The following is an 18,588-nucleotide window of genomic DNA, read 5'->3' on the forward strand; positions in this document are numbered from 1 at the left end:
CATTTACAGCCCTGGGCACATGTAGGGCCCCATTACTAGGGACTTACAAGTAAATTAAAGCTGGCAATTGGATATAGGCCATTATAGCCATGTTTTAGGGGAAGGAGCACAAGCACTTTAGCACTGATTAGCAGTGGTAAAGTGCACAGTGTCCTAAGGTCAGCAAAAAAAAGTCAGCAAAAAAGAGCAGGTCTGAATGAAAAAAGTTAGGGAAAACCACGCCAAGGATTCCAAGTCTAACAATGGCTAAAAAGCCTATGACCTAGACGGCTGCAAGATTTTGTAGATGCATGCAGCAAGTAAATGCATGTCTACAAAATGATACAGCTGCTTTTTTTTTCATTTCATTTGCCAATCAAAGTTAGATCGACAAATAAAGCGAAAAATGCAGAGTGTGTTTTTTGAAGCAGGGATGGGAAGTAGTAAAGAGGCTACTGGTGGGAGGAAGTGGAGCGAGGAGGAGAAGCAACATACAACAGAGAAGGAGGGTGCAGGTGGAGGGCAGAAGGGACTGAAACAACACTGAGGGCAGGGATAGGGAGGAAAAACAGCAGGGGTCGGAGAAGGAGGGTGTGAGTTGGGAGAAGCAACAGGGAGGTCGGGAAGGACAGAAGCAGCATGAAAGATGAGGTGGGGAGGATTAGCAATGTCTGATAGGGCAGCTTGGAGCTGGTGAGGGAGAAGTACATACGTGTGAAGCCAATGGGAATGACACAAGAGCAAGTGGAACATGAAGGGGGTGGGAAGATGCACACAGATGGCAGAGAAAAATGTAGTTTGGGGGAGGGGAGTACACAAAGAAAACAGCTGCGTAAGAAAACACAAAATCAAAAGAGATGGTGAGGGGTCTTTGTTCCATGGAAAGGACAAATACAAGATTGGCAAGCTGGAATAAGAAGCAGGCAAATGAAAGTGGCAGGAAAGTCAAACAATGGTAAGCAATGAGTGGGCTACAAGCATCTGTGTGTTACTGGTAAGCCCACAACATGCCTTTAACAGCAAGACCGCTGCACTGTGTGAGACACTCTACCTAAAATGGGCGTTTCTGTCCTACACAGCTTGAATTGAGTTTTATTTGAATTAGAGCGATATAAATGCCGATATGGTGATGCGATGGACATTAGAATTGGAATTAGAATCTTATTTTTTATTTATTTGCATGGCTGCAGCTAGGTCTTGCATTACTAAGGAATGGATTAGTTCAGCTCCACCGTCTTTCTTTATGTGGCGTGAAAAATTATTGTTTATGTATAATATTGAATCCGCTATATATAAGTTGAAGGGGGTTAAAAAAAGAACTCTGGGGGAGAAAATGTGAGCACCAATTGCCGAATGGATTTAAGTTATCATGCAGTTTGATTTATATTCATATCTTTGTCATAAGATGTTATGTACTTTATGGAGAATCTTTTTTTTTCCTTGTTTATTGTATTAGTCATGTATCGCTGTATTTCCTTGCAATAAAATAATAAAATTTAAAAAAAAAAAAAAAAAAAAGAATTGGCCTCATCATGTTTTTAGCATCCATCGCTGAAAATATCACAAATTAACATTTTATGTCAAGGCAAGGAAGTTGCATTCTGATAGGAAGCGACAGTGGAGAAAAAAGGGTTAAGGAATTATTTTCCTTGGAAATGATGGCAAACGTATTGGGCCTCATTTACTAGACCATAGCATCACTTTTGGGCTACTGGAGAGTAACTTGTTTGATGCTCCGGTGATGCAATGTGCCACAGCATATTTACAAAGCAAATTTATGTGGCTTTTCATGCTCTTGTACATATGGGGCCTTTCACGCAATACATTGTGTGACAAGGGTGTTCCATGGGTGTTGCTGTTGGTGTTCCAACGCAACACCCATGTATCTTAAGCATTCCCATATTGACGAGGAATCGCAAACCTGGGAATGAGTCAGAATCCTACCCCAACCCTGGGGAGGCGTAGGATTTCTGCAGCATGCATAGAAAGAGGAAAATACCTTTAATGATTGTTTTTGTGCAAGATGGAGTCCCTTCATGCCCAAAAACAATCATCCCCTCAGTGCAGACACTCTTGTAAAATGATGCATGGGTTTCTGCGCTTGCTCTCCGCTGCTGTTGTGCACCTGTGCAGATGAGAAGGACATGAATGAGCTGTATCTTGTAGATACAGCGCATTGCTGCCCTAATACTTTGATGCACAGCAGCACAGCAGGAAGGCTTGCTGCGTTGCCGTGCGTCAAAATATTGTAAACAAAGCCCATTGTTTTTTGTCCAACTTTATACATTTACCTTGTACGTCTACAAAACTCCTGTTGTTGGAGAGCTCGAAGTATAATAATAAATGTGCAAAAGTACTTAGACTTTCATAAGGTATAATTTGGATTAAAAAAGCCAAGCCGTTCATTTATGTTTGCATTTTTGCAGAGAGAAATTACGTGCCTGCTTAATACATAGCAGAAAGGGTTATTCATCATTTTTCTCCTCTTCTACCTTGGACTCCTTTATGATACTGTTGTAGCAGGCACGGTGGAACTCTCTTGGATGCATATAGCTGAACAACAAAAAACAGAATTCCTATTCTTTGTCATTTGGAGGCATTCATTCCAAGAGCACTGTTTTGTGTCTCTCATTCCATACGTACAAAGCATATTTGCAGTCTGAAATAGCCTGATTCGAATGCATCCCTTCCAAATTCAGAATCACAGTGAATGTTTTGCAACCAAATTACGGACGCAAAACATTAATTTTTTGCCAACACCTCAAAGGAGGTGGCAACCCTTCACAAATAGGATCCTTCCTCCATGGGAATGTTGAAACTAATATTTTTTAAGAGCAGGCAGTGGTCACACGGACCTCTGCCTGCGCTTAAGAAATGAAGCATTACATTTTATTGTATTTTTTAAAACACATCCCCTTTTCCTTGAAGGAAAATGGGCTGCATTATAAAAAAAAGATTGTGATAGGGCCATTTGTGACTAACTAGGAATCGCTATTTGAAAGATGTAAGTTTTCCTATATCAGGAATTGTGATTTCTTAATTATGACTCAGTAAGCATCATAATTATGAAATCGCAAACCCTGTATTTTGAACATATGACCCTAAATGCTTAGCAGGTTTCCGTTGTACAATTGATCATGCTTTCTTGGTTCTGTGGGTTTCAGACACACTTTATTCTGAGGCTGGCCCGTAGCCCAAATAGGAGTCCCATGGTTCACCAATCAAACAATGGCGCCTGGACGGTGTTATGGTTCATGGGCATGCTGAATGCAGGCTTTCCGATCTCTTTTTGCGAATGCCCTGATTACTTAACAGTAATCTTCATTACTCTCAGTCCTACTCATCCTCATTACAGTCATTACACTATGCGGTGACTCCACCTATTGGACAGAAAATCACAGGAGAATTCTAAGTAAACCCTACCCTCTCTCCCTGGTGCTATATAAGGAGTAGCTTACCCAGAATCCTCCTGTTATATCCAAGCAAAGTCAAAGGCTCAGAGGGAGGTTTTATATTGACTATGACGAGGACAAGTAGGACTAAGATGAATGAATATTACCGGTAAGTAATCAGGGCATTACCTCTACGTCCCTCGTACTCATCCCAGTCATTACACTATGAGATATATCACATTATAGGATTTTGACAAAGAACATACAACACTCACTAAAAGTATGCACACCCAAATAACTTTAATTCATACTTATAATGTGAACAAACTCCACATAAAGAAATAAACATGTTTGCCCAAGAACTAGTTTCAAAACCCCTCCACCAAAATCTTCTTAAAGTCAATCTCTTTACTCGATCGTTAATGCTTGATAAATGTAGAGTCCGAAGACCAGGTTGCTGCTCCACAAACCTCCTGTATAAAAATTCCCGCAACTCAGCCCAGGAGGCAGACATTCCTCTGGTGGATCTTTCCTGAGTATAGTCACTTTCAGATAATCCCTGATAAGCCTGCAGAATAGTAGCTTTCAACCATCTACTTACAGCAATTGTGCTTGCATTCCCTCCTTGTCCTGCTTCTCTAAAAGTCACAAACAGCTGATGTTTTTTCCTGAAAGCTTGTGACCTATTAAACTAAATGAAAATAGATCTTTTAACATCCAAAGTGGAAAGGGACTGCTTCTCCTGCAAAGAAGAAGAAGGTAAAAAAGAATAAAGGATCATCTTGTATGAGTTACGCAAGAAGAATTGACTTTGGGAAGAAAAGAGGTATCTAGTCTTATGATTGCTGTAGGAAGCGGACTCTGTATATGGTATGCCACTAGGTGATTACACTGTGCAGAGTCCAGAGAGTCCACAGAAGTGTACAGGCTCAATGTAAACCCACAGTGCTCTATTAGTGGTAGTGTGGGCGAGCAGCTTTAAGCCTAAAACAGAGGAGTGTAAGATATTTATTTCACAACATTGACCAATGGGGGCACTCAAATCATAAAGGAGATCCACACCAATTTTCGAAAAAGAAGCTTTGTTTAAATTTTATTTTAAGACCAAGATCTTTGCAAACAGGTAAGTACGTTTTTCAGGAAAAATACTTTAGTCTTTTAAAAGTGGAGATAAAGAGAGGAAACAAAGGAGGCCCAACAGGGCACCCTATCCTGCCCTGTGGAGACACACAGGAGAGCGCAACATGTGTTCCCATTGCTGTACCCACTTTCAGGGCATTGCTGTGGGTACGTCAAAAAGAAAGCTTGACAGACAGGAGGAAACTCATAATCTGGAGGGCAGCCTGACCACAGCTTTGGCAGGGCTGCAGCGGGATGGACCCGTGGTGCACCGCAAAAGTCGTAATTGGGCCCACCATGTGCTAGCGCTACAGCTCATAGCTTGCCTCTAGCAACAGTTTTACTTACCTGCAAGCAGTGTGGCTTTGAGCACCCCCAGTCTCCATTGAAAGGCAAATGGGCTCAAATCCATAGTTGACCTCTGCTCACAGCCGCCCTTGTGCCAGTGGTGGTGAAGACGTGGTGCTTACCTGAAACTTGCCATCGGCTGATCTTTAGCCCTGAAGACTGTAAGTTGGGTACTTACCCATGAAACAGCATTGTTGTTTTCCTCCATAGGATAACATTTCACTGTTTGAAAATTGCGCTAAGGCCCCAATTACGAGTTTGGAAGTCCACATTGCTTGCAGATAAGTTTCAGAAATCAAGCTTTGGAAGTTTCTGGCTGCAGGACAGATGTCTTCTTGTGCAGGGTCTTTGTAGCGGGAAATAGGCGAGTAGGGCTGGGGCCAAGTCATTAGGCATCTTCAGGCTCCGCTGCATTGAATCTTCTTTGGACTTCTTTTTAAGTCAGTAGGAACTAGTTTCAGGGTCTGGGGAAGCCACCAAAATACTAAATTTATGGGCGTTTTATGGGAGTGTCAGGTAGGGCCAATGGGCACCTTACCAGGAGTGACTGCACCCTCAATTATGCCACCCTTCTGTGGGAGCAGCCATAGTCCAAGCCCTGATCAGAGGGGTCTCCCCATCTTCAAGATGGCGGGGACTGAAATTGTGCTTCACCTTGCTTCCCCCCACCTTAGGGGTGGAGCTGACAGAGGTGGGCACACATCCTATCCTTCTTAGGTTTTCCCACTGAAAGTGGGGTGCAAACTTGGGGCTGCCATCTGCTGCTAGCAGCAGAGGCTAGAGGTCGCATTACAAAGGTGGAAGGCCTTTGAAGCTTCCCTCTTGAGCACTGTGCCCATCCTGGTGGTGGAGGTGTGACACCCCCACCCAGGATGTGCACTGTTCCTAGTCCCAGAGAGCAGGGGCTCTCGACTAAGGGGTTCAGAAACATGTCTGGCGGTGGCAGGCTACTACAGCTAACCTGTGACAACACCAGGGTTGGTAGGCTTACAGGGGGCACCTCTGAGATGCCCTCTGAGTGCATAGTTCACTAAATCCCACACTAGCTTCAGTGTGGGTTTATTGAGAGGAGCAGATTGGTACCAAACACTCCAGATTTCAGAGAAGCCATCATGATGTTTGGGAACTCAAGTTGGCGAGTTTCCAGCCCATGTACTCTCCATGGCTCCCCTGGCACTTACAAAATTCAAAAGTGGACTTAAAGATTGCAGAGGCATATCTATCCATGCAGATATGCCCACACCTGTGGTATAGTGCCCCATTCATTAATGACTTACCTATACATTAGGCAGTGCTACTTGGCATGGAACACAGGCAGTGCGCCATGTCGACTTTGTTGTTTTGTCTTCATGAGACCATGCATGCTGCAGTGGCAGTCCGCATTTCCTAGGTGAGGCGTCCTTAGGGGACCCTCTTCAGCCCCAAAGATACCCAGGTACTATTTACTAGGGACTGAGAAGGGGCCTCAAGGGCCAATCATGGAATAGTTTTAGGGAAGAAGCACTGGCACAGGGGACCTGATTGGCAGGTACCCTGTGCACTACAATCCAAAACCACATCAATTTTCAGGCATAAAATGGGGGCTACCCATGTCAAAAGGGGCCCTTTCTCACAATTACACTATCAGCAAAATGAATTAAAAATGTGGACAACAAAGTAAAGCCGATAGTGCCCCAATTCTTCGTGCTGAGGTGAGAGCCACAAGGAAAACAACCTTATAAGAAAGAAGTTTCACCTCCACTGCCCTTAGAGGTTTAAAAGGGTGATAGAGCGTGCAGGTCACCCGACTCAGATTACCATACTCACCTGGGCCCATAAACAACATATGATGAGATTTCAATCAGGTAACCTGTGCACTTACTCTAATCAGTGATTTATAATTTTCATTTAGGACCTTTACCAATTGACTTACCAATCTTCGTCATCGGTACCTAGAGTCCTAAGGGATCAAAGGTGTTAGAATAGTAGGTAAAATAAGAACATTTGTTCTCATAAAATAACCACAACTCGGGAAAGGTTTAAAACTCTTTATCTAAAATCTTTAAAATGTCATAATCCAAGCATTGAATAATAGAAAATTCTCAATTAGGAAAATAACGATTAGAATGTAAATATGCAGAGTTTTTATAAAGCAGTCTTTACGCATTTGACAAGAGGGTGGGGAGAGAGAAGAAAACAATACAATGAAATACCCACATTGAATATTTACCTAGAATGGTTTGAAGAACTAACCCGAGCCACGGGTCAGTTTAAAGGACAGAACCCCAAAAGTGCAGGCACCATAAAGGCAAGCAGGTGCAGATCGGAATCAGGACAGGTAAAGCCAAATTGGATCAGGACAGGACCACCAAGGGCTAAGACCAGCACCCGCAGTTAAAGTTGCAACGCCTGCGTTACTCCCTTTCTGCAGCTAACAGCCAGAAACCTGGTAAAAGTTATCGATTTCTCTGACAAAGTGTTTCACCAGCACTTCAGCTCTCAAACCCCGATCTGGGTTTCGAACCTTCTGACAGAGGGCTCCGCCAGCACCTCTGCTTCTAATCACCTATTGAGTGCGTTGGGTCAGTGACAGGTCAGCTATTCGGACAAGTCGGACAAATTAACTAACTAAGCCTACCCTAGTTATACTATTTTCCAGGTCAGTGTACCACCCCCACATGTTGCAAGTGTAAGGATCCCCAATTTTGATTTGACAAAAGAATGAGGAGAGGTCATCACACCATACCAAAATGAAACTTTTTAGAATAAATATTAATGTTTGCGTTCCCACCCATCAGTTTTATTTTCCCATGTATGTTTTATTCCACCAAGCAATGAATGTTCCAATATTGGTTACATTTTAGTTCATATTTTAGATCAGCTTCCTTCACAGGGGTCAGGAGTTGAAGTTCCCAGGCATATCTTGGTCAAGACTGTACCTGGCACTCATTCAATGCCATGACTCAATGGTTTTCAGACTCTGATGTGCAGGCTCAAAGTTTTCAATATGGAGTGCAGTGGGTTTCAAAATGGAGTATCAGGTACATTTCAGGCTCAGAAGCGTGATTACATAAAAGAATAGAAAAGAAACAATTTTAGAACAAGACTAAATGAATGCACTGTATACCACGTATCTCTACTCTTTTCCCATTACTTTATTTTTAACTATGTGCGTTAGAGTTAAGCAGAACGAACAGTTTAGCAAAAGCCGCAGTGCAAGCTTCTTGCATGTGAGGACATGGAGCAGCCATCTTAGTTCTAGTGCACAGAAGCAAAATATTCCCTCCAAAAGCAGAGAGTACGTCATGTCACGTGAGTGTGACAGACTCATGCGCAGTAAGAAATCCCACGTAGCAGCGGCCATATTATTGCAAGCGGATGAACATTTGTAAAAGCACATATGCAAGCTTCACTTAGATGTCGTGTAATGCAATATTAATAGGACAAACATGTTGATTAGTACATTAAAGTTATGTCGAGAAGACTGATTACAAGCAAGTCGCATTACGGGTGAATCCTGGCTCCATCAATCCCCTCTTTGATGATATTTTATATCATCACCAATTAATGAAACAGATGCCAACTTTTCACATTTCACCCAGCTCAATTTCTTCAAACTTTCTATTTTGTTTCTTTTCATTGTTTGTGTGAAAGATTTTCACTTTCTTGTATATATTTCCATTCAGTTCTTCTAACTCAAGTTCATCAATATTTCTCTTTTTCCCTCTCTTATTTACTGTATATGTCTTTTTGTGCTTCCGACATTTGCAACAAATTATTATCCCTAAAATCAGTAGGCCTATTCCCACCATTGGCATCAGTATTCTACCTACAAAACTTTTTCCTATATTAGAAAGCCAACTGCCTATAGAGGAGAGACCATCAGTAAGTCTCTTCCATACACTATGAACCTCCAGTGGTTTGAGCTCTTTTTCCAAATGTGTAATATTTCTTACATACCCTTTAATTTCAACACTTTTGTCAGGTATGTAAGTGCAACAATCTTGCACTTTCAACATTCTACAGACTCCGCCCTCTTTTGCTAATAATGTATCAAGAGCAAGTCGATTTTGTAAAACCATGGATCTGATCGCAACCAATTCGGTATTGCCCATTAAGAACCCTCCAGCAGTATCAGTTGATAACCGATCCACTACTGTTGACAATTTGCAAATTCTTTGTGTATTCAGAGCCACTCTCACTGTAGGTATCAATGAACTAAATATATCACCTACTATTTCTCCAAAACTAGCTCTTTTGCCACGTATTAATCCATTCGTTTCTTCATTGTTGCCAGTGATTTTGTTTACATGATATATCTTTGGGAATACTATTCCAAAATAACAGCTCCCATACCAATGATCTGGCAATTTGTAATAAGTTTTGTTTCCGCATATAAAATAAATTCCAGGAAACACAGGTTCAGTTCCATCTTTGAAACCCCAACCCCCAATTACCTTATAATTGTGTTCACATTCACTGGAGCCAATGAATATATTGTTATAATAGCTAGTTCCTTCCCTGTGGAGACAGAGTTTCCCCTTTATTCGAAATCCAGCAACATAGCAGCATGAGTCTTGCCATTTGGGGTGAACCCTATATTTTCAGCCCATTTAGGAATTTTATGATTCTTATTATTTGCTTTTCTTTGGAAATTCTCTCTCCTTTTCTCAACCATATTGTAGTGGGCTCGTTTTACCCGCGCGCCCCACGCGCGATGCTTCAGGCATGGCTCTCGTGCTGCCCGTTGGCACGCGAGAGGCAGTGACAGTTGGTGTCGTTACTCGGCCATTTTATGTGTACCCGGACGGTGCATTGACGTGCAGTGGGAACTGTTTATAAAGATTTATCTGATAAATATCAATATTGCCTTCGAGTCATTACACTCGATGTTAGAGACGAGGACCGTTCCCACAAAGAACCCGCGAGAAAGAAAAACGTATCAAAGTAAGTTTACGTTGTCGGAGAAATGGTGGACGGAGCTGGCTTCTGATCTCGATGAGGAAGAGCATCGGACGGGGAATCGTTTTGGCGTTGGTGCAGTGAGGCATCCTGTGTCTGTGTGCTGAGGGGAGGTGTTGCTGAGGAGCAGCGTCGTGTCTGTTGCTTCGCGTGACCGCCAAGAAGAACAAAGCTGAGGTAAGGAGAAAAGCGACGCTCTTGGGGGAACTTGAAATCAGCGTGAATAGACCCCGCCTTCACCATGCAACCTCACAGATCTTGTTAGCTCATAAAATCTCGCTCAGCTCTTAAAGGAGAAGTGACAAGTTTCCTGATGTTTAAGTGTGCCGATGGGAATGCCTCAAAATAAAGACTTTATTTGAAAGGGTTGCGCAAGAACGACACCGCTGGGGCACAATTCAATTACAATCCGGCATGAAGAGTAAAAGCACGTCAGAAATAAAGATAAAATAATATATAAATAACAATAACGTGTTGGTGACTTCAAATGAAGTGATGTTGGGAAGATTATATACCTTTCTTGCCACGTTCTGTGAACCAAAGCACTAGGGAATGGTGTAGGAATTTCCTACTGTTTTGTGTGGAAATAACTGGAGACTTGCGATTATACCTATGCACAGTTTGCTGTTGGAAAAGAAAAACGTTCAGTGACTTATAATATAAAATTCTGTCTCTTTCTTAAAAATAATTAAACCTGGTTAAAACATGATGCAGTCAATTCATCCTCCGCCCCCTTTTCTAGATACACCTCGTGAACCACCAGTAGCATGGAGAAAATGGTTTGATGCATTCAAAAATTATTTGGGGGCAATTGGAGCGCACAGGTTCAGAGCAGAAAGGAAAAGGTTCTTACTACTTCACTCGTTGGGGTTTGAAGGAAGAGAAACTCTCAAACATTTACCCGATGTGGCAGGTGAAGTTGGCGAAGAAACAGATGAATACCAAGTCACTGTGAGAAAGTTGAAAATAAGGTATGACAAGCAACCCAGCGTCGTTGTATTAAGACATAAATTCTTTAAAAGAGCGCAAAAGATAGAGGAAGATGTTGACACGTACATTACCGCCTTGTGGAAGATGGTGGCAGAGTGTGAATTTGAAAATTTCAGTGAACAATTGGTACGTGACCAGTTCATAGGTAAATGCTTTGATAAAACCATCAGACAAAAGTTGCTGTCCTTGGAAAATCCCTCTCTAGATGAGTCCATCCGTATAGCTAAGAGCATTGAAACTTCACAATCCTCTATCAAGGAGCTAGAAAGTAAAAATGCGGAAGTGGTTACACCTGTGCGCATAAAAATTTTTGTGAAGAGAAAAGATTATCAACAGAACAATTTCTTCAAAATAACTGACATCTGCTTCAGGTGTGGTTGTCCCTCCCACGCAAAAAGTGGAAGACCATGTCCTGCGAGGAATGCTACATGTCGTAAATGTGGAAAAATAGGGCATTTTGACAAAGTTTGTCAAACTCATAAAAAAAATACAAACCAAGTCGCATGTGTAAAGGACTCAAGTGGTAGTGACAGTGATGACACACTCAGCGAACTAAAAGACATGGTCATGGTGGTCAATGAGGGTAACATAAGAAGTGGTGATCCTAATGACTGTGTAGATCCCTATGCGATTATTGGAGTTGGTGAAAAGAATCTGAGACCATTGGTAGACTCTGGAGCTAGGATCACAATGATCAATGAATCACTATTCAGGGAAAAATGGGGAAATAGACCCCTGCAACCTCCTGATCAAGAGCATGTATCCTATGAAGGGAGGAGCATAGACCTTCTAGGGTATTTTGAAGATGTCTTGGTTTTCAAGAACAGACACATATATGGGAAAATATATGTGGCCGTGCATAGACTAGACATATTAGGATGGTTCCATCAAGGTTTGTTTAGTATGATGCTATGCCCGGGAGCAAAAGAACAAATATTGGTTATTCGCGACCAGTCACATGTGGAAGAATTGCTCAATTAATACCCGAAACTATTTTCTGGAGAGTTAGGAAAGATCAAAGGGTTCAAGCACACAATAAAGATAATGAATGATGCTGTGCTTGTCAAACACAAAATCAGAAGTATACCCTTCTGCATAAGAGAAGGTTTGGAAAAAGAACTGTTGTTCATGCAGAGAAGAGGAGTCATTGAACCCATTGAGTCGTCGGACTGGTCTTCGGCTTTAGTGGTAGCACGGAAGAAAAACAATGAACTCAGAATCTGCATTGATCTGCGCAACCTTAACAAAGTTATTTGGGTGGATTTGCACCCATTACCAAATATATCTGAAATGTTGGGGGTAGTTGCAGGGGCTAAAGTTTTCACTAAACTGGATTTGGCCTCTGCGTATCACCAAATCGAACTCGACAAGGATTCACTCCACTTCACTGCGTTTAACTCCCTTCAGCATTGTTTCAATTCTGTCGTATGTCTTTTGGCCTGGCTTCGGCAGCCTCTGTCTTTCAGAGAGTAATGGCCAATCTGCTCAAGGGAATCAAAAACGTTGCAATATTCCAAGATGACATCCTGTTATATGCTAAGGATCAACAGGAAAACAACCTTGTGCTGAGTAAGATTTTGTCAATTTTTCAAGAACATGGTGTGGTACTAAAAAGGGATAAGTGTGTGTTCTCTAAAGACAGCGTAGAATATCTTGGTCACACCATCTCAAGTGAGGGAGTAACACCAAAGCCGAGTTTGGTTCAAGCCATAATTGATGCATCTCCAGCAAAAGACAAAGCTGGAGTAAAATCTCTTTTGGGTCTCACTGAATTTTATGCCCGATTTATCCAAAACTATGCCACTAATATACGCCCCATATCAAGATTGCTACAGGACAAAAGTGAATTTGTGTGGGATGATGAATGTAAGCTTGCATTCAATTGGATAAAAGAACAGCTGAGCACCGTAAAAGCATTGAAACCTTTTGTGCAGGATGTCCCATGCACTCTGACTGTGGATGCTAGTAGCTACGGTTTAGGGGCCGTATTGACACAGATGGTTGGCGCTAATGAACACACTGTGGGATTTGCATCCAGGGTACTTAAAGAGGCAGAAACACATTACTCGGCGAATGACAAAGAACTTCTAGCATGTTGGTGTGGCATTGAAAATTTTTAAAATTATCTGTGGGGGCGTAAGTTTACACTTCAAACGGACCACAAACCTTTGGTTTCTATTTTAGGTAATACCAACAGCCGCAATGCTACACCCCGCATAGCCCGTATAGCATCAAAGCTTTTACAATTCAATTTTGATGTGAATCACATTGCTGGGGGAAATAATGTGAGGGCAGATGCATTGTCGCGTTTGCCCGCCACGACTAGTCAAGCCATGCATAGTAATGACGACTGTTGTTTTGACGAAAAAAAGGATTGTATCATAGCCAGTGTTGAATTGAAGAATATTTGTACAGTGGGACAAGAAGGTTGGAAGAAGGCTCTAGTAAGTGATGATGTTTTAAAAGAGGTGATGAAGTACATTACCCAAGGGTGGCCTAGAGAAAGGAATGTGAGTGTGGCATTACAACCCTATGTGAAGGTGTGCGAAGAGCTTTCTATTGAAGATGGTCTGGTATTTAGGTTAGATAAACTTGTACCTCCAGAAAACATCAGATCCATTCTTCTAGCCAAAGCTCATGAGGGGCACCTTGGAGCCCGGCCGGTGCATTGACGTGCAGTGGGAACTGTTAATAAAGATTCATCTGATAAATATCAATATTGCCTTCGAGTCATTACACTCGATGTTAGAGACGAGGACGGTTCCCACAAAGAACCTGCGAGAAAGAAAAACGTATCAAAGTAAGTTTACCTTGTCGGAGAAATGGTGGACGGAGCTGGCTTCTGATCTCGATGAGGAAGAGCATCGGACGGGGAATCGTTTTGGCGTTGGTGCAGTGAGGCATCCTGTGTCTGTGTGCTGAGGGGAGGTGTTGCTGAGGAGCAGCGTCGTGTCTGTTGCTTCGCGTGACCGCCAAGAAGAACAAAGCTGAGGTAAGGAGAAAAGCGACGCTCTTGGGGGAACTTGAAATCAGCGTGAATAGACCCCGCCTTCACCATGCAACCTCACAGATCTTGTTAGCTCATAAAATCTCGCTCAGCTCTTAAAGGAGAAGTGACAAGTTTCCTGATGTTTAAGTGTGCCGATGGGAATGCCTCAAAATAAAGACTTTATTTGAAAGGGTTGCGCAAGAACGACACCGCTGGGGCACAATTCAATTACAATCCGGCATGAAGAGTTAAAGCACGTCAGAAATAAAGATAAAATAATATATAAATAACAATAACATGTTGGTGACTTCAAATGAAGTGATGTTGGGAAGATTATATACCTTTCTTGCCACGTTCTGTGAACCAAAGCACTAGGGAATGGTGTAGGAATTTCCTACTGTTTTGTGTGGAAATAACTGGAGACTTGCGATTATACCTATGCACAGTTTGCTGTTGGAAAAGAAAAACGTTCAGTGACTTATAATATAAAATTCTGTCTCTTTCTTAAAAATAATTAAACCTGGTTAAAACATGATGCAGTCAATTCATCCTCCGCCCCCTTTTCTAGATACACCTCGTGAACCACCAGTAGCATGGAGAAAATGGTTTGATGCATTCAAAAATTATTTGGGGGCAATTGGAGCGCACAGGTTCAGAGCAGAAAGGAAAAGGTTCTTCCTACTTCACTCGTTGGGGTTTGAAGGAAGAGAAACTCTCAAACATTTACCCGATGTGGCAGGTGAAGTTGGCGAAGAAACAGATGAATACCAAGTCACTGTGAGAAAGTTGAAAATAAGGTATGACAAGCAACCCAGCGTCGTTGTATTAAGACATAAATTCTTTAAAACATGGTGGCAGAGTGTGAATTTGAAAATTTCAGTGAACAATTGGTACGTGACCAGTTCATAGGTAAATGCTTTGATAAAACCATCAGACAAAAGTTGCTGTCCTTGGAAAATCCCTCTCTAGATGAGTCCATCCGTATAGCTAAGAGCATTGAAACTTCACAATCCTCTATCAAGGAGCTAGAAAGTAAAAATGCGGAAGTGGTTACACCTGTGCGCTTAAAAATTTTTATGAAGAGAAAAGATTATCAACAGAACAATTTCTTCAAACTAACTGACATCTGCTTCAGGTGTGGTTATCCCTCCCACGCAAAAAGTGGAAGATCATGTCCTGCGAGGAATGCTACATGTCGTAAATGTGGAAAAATAGGGCATTTTGACAAAGTTTGTCAAACTCATAAAAAAAATACAAACCAAGTCGCATGTGTAAAGGACTCAAGTGGTAGTGACAGTGATGACACACTCAGCGAACTAAAAGACATGGTCATGGTGGTCAATGAGGGTAACATAAGAAGTGGTGATCCTAATGACTTTGTAGATCCCTATGCGATCATTGGAGTTGGTGAAAAGAATCTGAGACCATTGGTAGACTCTGGAGCTAGGATCACAATGATCAATGAATCACTATTCAGGGAAAAATGGGGAAATAGACCCCTGCAACCTCCTGATCGAGAGCATGTATCCTATGAAGGGAGGAGCATAGACCTTCTGGGGTATTTTGAAGATGTCTTGGTTTTCAAGAACAGACACATATATGGGAAAATATATGTGGCTGTGCATAGACTAGATATATTAGGATGGTTCCATCAAGGTTTGTTTAGTATGATGCTATGCCCGGGAGCAAAAGAACAAATATTGGTTATTCGCGACCAGTCACATGTGGAAGAATTGCTCAATTAATACCCGAAACTATTTTCTGGAGAGTTAGGAAAGATCAAAGGGTTCAAGCACACAATAAAGATAATGAATGATGCTGTGTCTGTCAAACACAAAATCAAAAGTATACCCTTCAGCATAAGAGAAGGTTTGGAAAAAGAACTGTTGTCCATGCAGAAAAGAGGAGTCATTGAACCCATTGAGTCGTCGGACTGGTCTTCGGCTTTAGTGGTAGCACGGAAGAAAGACAATGAACTCAGAATCTGCGCAACCTTAACAAAGTTATTTGGGTGGATTTGCACCCATTACCAAATATATCTGAAATGTTGGGGGTAGTTGCAGGGGCTAAAGTTTTCACTAAACTGGATTTGGCCTCTGGGTATCACCAAATCGAACTCGACAAGGATTCACTCCACTTCACTGCGTTTAACTCCCTTCAGCATTGTTTCAATTCTGTCGTATGTCTTTTGGCCTGGCTTCGGCAGCCTCTGTCTTTCAGAGAGTAATGGCCAATCTGCTCAAGGGAATCAAAAACGTTGCTATATTCCAAGATGACATCCTGTTATATGCTAAGGATCAACAGGAAAACGACCTAGTGCTGAGTAAGATTTTATCAATTTTTCAAGAACATGGTGTGGTACTAAAAAGGGATAAGTGTGTGTTCTCTAAAGACAGCGTAGAATATCTTGGTCACACCATCTCAAGTGAGGGAGTCACACCAAAGCCGAGTTTGGTTCAAGCCATAATTGATGCATCTCCAGCAAAAGACAAAGCTGGAGTAAAATCTCTTTTGGGTCTCACTGAATTTTATGCCCGATTTATCCAAAACTATGCCACTAATATACGCCCCATATCAAGATTGCTACAGGACAAAAGTGAATTTGTGTGGGATGATGAATGTAAGCTTGCATTCAATTGGATAAAAGAACAGCTGAGCACCGTAAAAGCATTGAAACCTTTTGTGCAGGATGTCCCATGCACTCTGACTGTGGATGCTAGTAGCTACGGTTTAGGGGCCGTCTTGACACAGATGGTTGGCGCTAATGAACACACTGTGGGATTTGCATCCAGGGTACTTAGAGAGGCAGAAACACATTACTCGGCGAATGACAAAGAACTTCTAGCATGTTGGTGTGGCATTGTAAAATTTTAAAATTATCTGTGGGGGCGTAAGTTTACACTTCAAACGGACCACAAACCTTTGGTTTCTATTTTAGGTAATACCAACAGCCGCAAATCTACACCCCGCATAGCCCGTATAGCATCAAAGCTTTTACAATTCAATTTTGATGTGAATCACATTGCTGGGGGAAATAATGTGAGGGCAGATGCATTGTCGCGTTTGCCCGCCACGACTAGTCAAGCCATGCATAGTAATGACGACTGTTGTTTTGACGAAAAAAAGGATTGTATCATAGCCAGTGTTGAATTGAAGAATATTTGTACAGTGGGACAAGAAGGTTGGAAGGAGGCTCTAGTAAGTGATGATGTTTTAAAAGAGGTGATGAAGTACATTACCCAAGGGTGGCCTAGTGAAAGGAATGTGAGTGTGGCATTACAACCCTATGTGAAGGTGTGCGAAGAGCTTTCTATTGAAGATGGTCTAGTATTTAGGTTAGATAAACTTGTACCTCCAGAAAACATCAGATCCATTCTTCTAGCCAAAGCTCATGAGGGGCACCTTGGAGCCACTCTCACCAAAAGTAAGAGAGTACTTTTGGTGGCCACAGATGGACAGAGACATTGATGCAATGGTGCAGGAGTGCACTGTTTATTCTTCTAGTGACAAATGTCTTTGTACAGCCTGTTCCCCTCTCACGCCTATACCTCTTCCTGGAGCTCCGTGGGAAAAACTTGCCATTGATGTGTTAGGACCCTTCCATAGTCTACCTCATCAATGCAAATTTGCAATTGTGATGGTGGATTATTATACCAAGTGGCTGGAAGCCAAGTTTGTATCTAAGGTTGACTCTAAAGAGATTATTGACTTCATGAAAGAAATTTTCATGCGAGAAGGGTTTCCTCAATCCATTATTTCCGACAATGGTGTACAATTTGTGTCTCCTGAAGTTGAAGAGTTTCTTAAAGAATCAGTCATCACTCACAACAAAAGCTCTCTTTACCACCCGCAAACCAATGGTTTGGTGGAGAGACTCAATAGAGTCATTGGTGATTGTGTCAAATGGGCTATAGAACACAACAAAGCTGTTCCCCAGTGTGTAAGGGCAATGTTATGGTTCTATAGGACCACCCCCCATTCTTCTACAGGAGTGTCTCCTTTTGAACTTTTGAGAGGCAGAAAACCATGTACAGAATTTAGGCCCGCTTGGATGTCTAAATGGTTTAAATCCAATTTCACTCCCCAAGAAATTGATGAAAGAGTAAGAAACATGAATGAAAAAGTCCAGTCCAAACAGAAGGAATACTTCGATGAGAGGAAGCGGGTTAAAAACAGAGAGTTTGCCGTGGGAGATTGTGTCAGAATAAAGAAACCAGGTTTTGTAAAAAAAAGGTGAAACTGTTGTGGTTGACAAAGTGTGTGGAAGTGCTGTTCGGGTTAACGGACAAAATTGGTGGAATGTTAACAAAGTGGTAAAAGTCAAAAATTTTCAAAATGATTTGAAAGGTATTATTGATGGAAAAAATGCTTCACATGTTGATCCTCCAAGTGATCTCAGTCTTGAGGATTCCTCTTTTCAACCCTCTACTGTGAGGAGCACTAGAGTAATCAGAATTCCTGTTAGATACCGACGTTAAGTCTCTTTCCTTCTTCTGTGCACTTTTCCAGTTTTCTTTCCTTCTCTCTCTTTCTTTCTCTCGCTCTCTCTCTCTCTCTCTCTCTCTCTGTTTTAGGGAAAGGAGATATGTAGTGGGCTCGTTTGGCCCGCGCGCCTCTCGCGCGATTCTTTAGGCATGGCTCACGTGCTGCCCGTTGGCACGCGAGAGGCAGTGACAGCTGGTGTCGTTACTCTGCCATTTTATGTGTACCCGGCCGGTGCATTGACGTGCAGTGGGAACTGTTAATAAAGATTTATCTGATAAATATCAATATTGCCTTCGAGTCATTACACATATTCAAAAATATTTTCTCTTTTTCTTGTAATAAACA

The sequence above is a fragment of the Lissotriton vulgaris genome, chromosome 10 (genome assembly GCF_964263255.1).
Source record: "Lissotriton vulgaris chromosome 10, aLisVul1.2, whole genome shotgun sequence".
Taxonomy (NCBI): Eukaryota; Metazoa; Chordata; class Amphibia; order Caudata; family Salamandridae; genus Lissotriton; species Lissotriton vulgaris.